General features: G+C 51.5%; 1 long non-coding RNA gene across 1 annotated transcript in view; it reads left to right on the top strand.

The window, feature by feature from the left end:
• LOC107210165 overlaps positions 1 to 5,074 on the top strand; it is a 14,846-nt gene that overhangs the window by 4,179 nt on the left and 5,593 nt on the right. Inside the window, exon 2 of the long non-coding RNA XR_001523860.2 lies at positions 2,410 to 2,542. This is a non-coding gene — a long non-coding RNA (uncharacterized LOC107210165). The remainder of the gene's footprint in view (positions 1 to 2,409; positions 2,543 to 5,074) is intronic.

Raw genomic sequence — 5,074 nt, forward strand, 5'->3', positions numbered from 1 at the left:
CTGGGATGGAGCTCTGGGATGGAGCTCTGGGATGGAGCTCTGGAATTTCTGGATTTCTTTGTCGGTGGCGACACGGGGGAGTTGCAGGTGAGCCACGGGGCCTGAAATCAGCACCCGATGCAGAAGCTTTTGCTGTTCGTGGTTCCTTGGTCTTGTGGAGCCAGCTCCTAATCTCTCAGGAGCATTTGAAAGGTTCACACCTCATGAGTGACCATTTCCAGGACAAAGCCCGAGTGTTGCTCGATGAATTTGTACCTCATTAGCGCACCAGTGCTTCCTTTACACCAAGAACAAACCCCAGCGATGTTTATTTCCCCCTCCAGTGCAGAATAGGGATTTGTTTAGGGATCCCTTTACCCCAGGGCAGCAGAAGCTTGCAGTGCCCGGGATGCTCTGAAGTGTTTTGGGGTTCCCTGGAGCAGCCAGGATGGGCTCCCCACTCTGCCCTCTGTGCTGGATGTGTCTCCCATCATGTCCCATCATCTCCCATCATGTCCCATCATGTCCCTCATGTCCCTCATGTCCCATCATGTCCCATCATGTCCCATCATCTCGATCTCCCATCTCCCACCTCCCACCATCTCCCATCATCATCTCCCACCATCTCCCCTCTCCCACCATCTCCTCTCTCCCCTCATCTCCCCTCTCCCACCATCTCCCACCATCTCCCCTGTCCCCTCTCCCCTCACAGCTGGCCCTGTGGTGACACGAGGCAGGTCCGAGGGCTGTGAGTGTGGTTTTCACTGGAGGTTCAGCAGGATTCCCCACGAGCAGCCAGAGCTGAGCCCGAGTCACTGCGATGTTCTTTCCCCTCTGAGCTACCAGTTATGCAAAGTGAAGCTTTACCTGGGCAGGATTAGGATTTTCCCTGTTCAGCTGAAAGCATTTAATGGAAAATGATCTATCTGGAGAGAAAGGAGGGGGAAAAGCAAAATCAAAACCCCCTTAAACAAAAGCATCTTATTTTAGTGCTGTGTCTTCCATAAATCCTAAAGGCTGTTTTGTTTCTTTTCTTGCTCTTTTCCAACAGTGTTTTGTTTAAAATCAGCTTATGTTTAGGATACAAGAAGGAGGAGGAAGAGGAACCAGATTCAATAATTTCCTTCTGCTTCTGGTAGTTGTTCCTTACTTGATTACTTGCCAAAGTGCCAGAACTGACAAATTATCCAATAACACAGGAGTGAAGGCAGCGCTGCCGCCGCTGTAAAGCTGGATTAGGTTATAAAGTGTCCCTGTTGTGTTTCAGAAAATGAATAACCAATATTCAGCAAACCTGTTGCAGGTCCTTTCCCCCTTCCTTTCTCTTCCTTCCTTTTCTTTTGGGCGCTAAAAGGAGCGGAAAGTCACGCATTTATTTACTTGTCAGCAGAGGGGAAATCCTTCAAAAAGAAAAATGATGTGTTACCAGAACCATTTCAGGATGGGGAAGGGAGTACATTGGATTTCCAGCCCGCCTGGTGCTGCTTTGGGGAGCTGATTTCCTGGGCTGAGGGGGCAGAGGGTTAGGAGGCTGGGGATGCTGCAGTAGAGTCATTATTTTCCAGAGGAGATTTACTCAGTGAATTATTAAGTATTATATCCTGAATTACAAGGAGCAGTTGATTTCACATTAAGGCCGGGATGTGCTGCAGGCTGCTGCAGGAAAACAGAACTCACCAGAGCTGGCAGCTGAGCTTTGCCAGCGGCTCCTGCTTGTTTTTATTGGGGTTTTTGTGGTGTGCCCTGCTGGGGATGCTGGCTCCTGTCTGCAGCTCCTGATGTGCCCTCCCTGGCCACGGGAACAGCAGCGTTCCCCAGGAAATGAAAGCTGGGAATGCCAGCCCTGAGCAGGAGACGTGGGATGAGCTTTGGGTTTGTCTGACTTGGTGTTTGGGGGAGGCTGAGCCACTGCACAGGGACACTGAGAGCCTCAGTGATGCTGCCTTTTTTCCCCCTGCTTTTATAGAAATATATGAATATTTATAAATATGGAATATACAAATATTTTCTCTATATATATATAAAAATATAATATAAATATAAATCTATAATCTAATATATATGAATATAATTATAATATAAATATAATATATAAAATATATTTATATTTTTCTATTTTATATATGATAAACATATATTATTTATATATTTGATATATTTTGTATATATTTTTTATATATTTGATATATTTTGTATATATATATTTATATATAAAATATAAAAATAGAGAATATTTTCAATATTTAAAACATGCTTTGGGCTGGGAGGGACCTCGGAGCCCCCCCAGTGTCCCCCAGCCATGGCAGGGACATCTCCCCCTGTCCCAGGTGCTCCAGCCCCAATGTCCAGCCTGGTTTTGGGCACTGCCAGGGTGTCCTGGCAGCCCAAGCCCCCAGGAAAACTCCCCAGACATCAATTTGTTTTCTGCAGATGCATCAGGAGGGAGCAGCAGAAGTGACTCCAAAACCACGGCCTGGGAACAAGCTGAAATGTCTCCTGGAGGAATGAAGACCAATATTCCCAGAGGAGGAGGAGGAGGAGCTGGAAGCCCCTTCTGTGCAAGGTCTGCTGTTCCCTTTTGGGTGTTTCTAGCTCTGTCCGTCTGTCTGTCCCTTCGTTAGCGGCAGAGATGTTTGTAATGAGGAGCGGGGTGGCTCTGTTTTCTCCACATGCATCAAAATGCAGCTAAGACAAAACTGAACAGAAAATCTCCAAGTGTCTCCAGGGACTGTGGCACTGGAAGGGAGGTAAAAACATTGATTTTTGGGATTCTGGGGGTGTGATGCATTTCTGGCCCTGATGTGGCTGGGTCCCCGAGGAGAACATCAGGATATTGATAGTGAGGGTATTTTGGGGCTGTGGGAGCCATCACATTCCCAGGGCTCTGGGGGGAAATCAGGAGGTGCTGGCAGCTTGGCAAGTGAGCAGAAATTTGAAAAAGTTGCCTTTTAAATCTGTGCAAGACTGGAGCTGCCCCTCAAAGCGGCCCTGACCCACGGGGAAATCTCCCATTTTCTCCTCACTGTGTAATTTCCCAGCAGGCTGATTGCTCCTCCACAGCATTTTCATCATGCTGGACAAGAAAGGAGAAAATTACTGACAATTAGCTGAACTCTTCAGATTTCACTCAAGCAGAATCCCATTGCCTGCACTGGGAACATTTCCCAGGCCTGGATTCCAACTTTCCCCCCACCTGTCATTTAGGAAAGGGCTGAAGAAAACCCTGCAGGCCCCAGCAGAGTGCTGGAAGAAAAGATCTTTTTCATTCTTGTTATTGGATGCAGTGAGAAATATTTCTGGAGCATGTGGAGCTCGGATAAGGGAGCCTCTCCCACCTGTGAACAGGTGATTAAAGCAGGAATTGCCCTCAGCAGTGATCTGGAGAGGCAGATGTGGAGCAGCACCCCAGGAGTCATTGGGAACATCATTTCACTGAAGGTTTTCACTTTTCCAGTAGTTTTTTTGTGGTGACTTTCAATGCACGATGTGAGGAAAGCACTGAATCGAGCAGCACTGCTCGATTCAAGTGAGAAAATTGTGAAGTGAAGGAGCAAAAAAACACACCTGGATAAAAGGATGGGATCTGTTCTGTTACTGTGCAGTCAGGCCCAAACGCTTTGAGAGAACGTGGCTGTAAAGCACTTGGGAAGCATTCACCCAGAAAATCCCCGAGTGACAGCCTCCCACCTCCTGGTGCCTGATGCACTGGGGATTTCTTGTCCACAGGGATTCCTGCAGGTTAAATAAATCCTCTGTGACTTCTGAAGGGGGAAGTACCTGAACTCCACAAGAAACAAACAGACAACCCTGGGCAGGGATCTAATAACAATTTCTGAAATATCTGGAGTTCTGCATCCTGGGAGAGCTCGGAGAGGGATCCTGCAAGGGAGGAACAGGGCTCATTCCATCCAGAGGGGTCAGGAAGGCTCATTCCATCCAGAGGGTCAGGAAGGCTCGTTCCATCCAGAGGCTCTGGAAGGCTCATTCCATCCAGAGGGGTCTGGAAGGCTCGTTCCAGCCCAGAAGGCTCTGGAAGGCTCGTTCCAGCCCAGAAGGGTCAGAAAAGCTCGTTCCCTCCCCAGGGGATTGGAGCCAGCTCCATTTGAAGCCCTGAGCCCGGTTTTCCCTGCCCAGGGGAGCAGAGCTGCCAAGGCAGTGGGGTTTGCTCCATGGTGGGTTCTGCTGCCCCTGTGCCAAGGGCTGGGCAGGAGCCAGGGCAGCTCCTGCTGCTGGGAGCTCCCTGGGGAATGGGAGCAGCTGCCTGAGCCCAGCCCATCCCTGCACACTCTGCTGGGGCTGGCAGAGGCTCGGGAGGTGCTGGGGGCTGCTCCTGGCCCAGTTCTCAGAGCAGCTGTGGTCAGCAGGGTCCCGGCAGGCTCCTGGCACAGCTGACTCAGCTGTCTGGGGGCAGCTTTGGACAATTGCCTGATGAACTCTGGGGTTTTCTGCCCTTGGCTGGGGTCACTTGTCCCTGTGCCTGCCCTTTGTCCCTCACCCTCCAGCCAGCTCTGCACAAGATATTCCTCACAGCTCTTGCAGACAAATGGAATTTGTCTCTTCCTGTCCATCTCCTCTGCTTGGTGCTGGGGCTGGCTGAGCTGAGCTGGGCTGAGCTGAGCTCTGAGCTGGGCTCTGAGCTGAGCTCTGAGCTGGGCCCTGAGCTGGGCTCTGAGCTGGGCCCTGAGCTGGGCTCTGAGCTGGGCCCTGAGCTGGGCCCTGAGCTGGGCCCTGAGCTGGGCTCTGAGCTGGGCTGAGCTGAGCTGGGCCCTGAGCTGGGCTCTGAGCTGGGCTGAGCTGAGCTGGGCTCTGAGCTGGGCCCTGAGCTGGGCTCTGAGCTGGGCTCTGAGCTGGGCTGAGCTGAGCTGGGCTCTGAGCTGGGCTCTGAGCAGGGCTCTGAGCTGGGCCCTGAGCTGGGCCCTGAGCTGGGCTCTGAGCTGGGCCCTGAGCTGGGCCCTGAGCTGGGCTCTGAGCTGGGCTCTGAGCTGGGCTCTGAGCTGGGCTCTGAGCAGGGCTCTGAGCTGGGCCCTGAGCTGGGCCCTGAGCTGGGCCCTGAGCTGGGCTCTGAGCTGGGCTCTGAGCTGGGCTGAGCTGAGCT

The sequence above is a fragment of the Parus major genome, chromosome 12 (genome assembly GCF_001522545.3).
Source record: "Parus major isolate Abel chromosome 12, Parus_major1.1, whole genome shotgun sequence".
NCBI lineage: Eukaryota > Metazoa > Chordata > Aves > Passeriformes > Paridae > Parus > Parus major.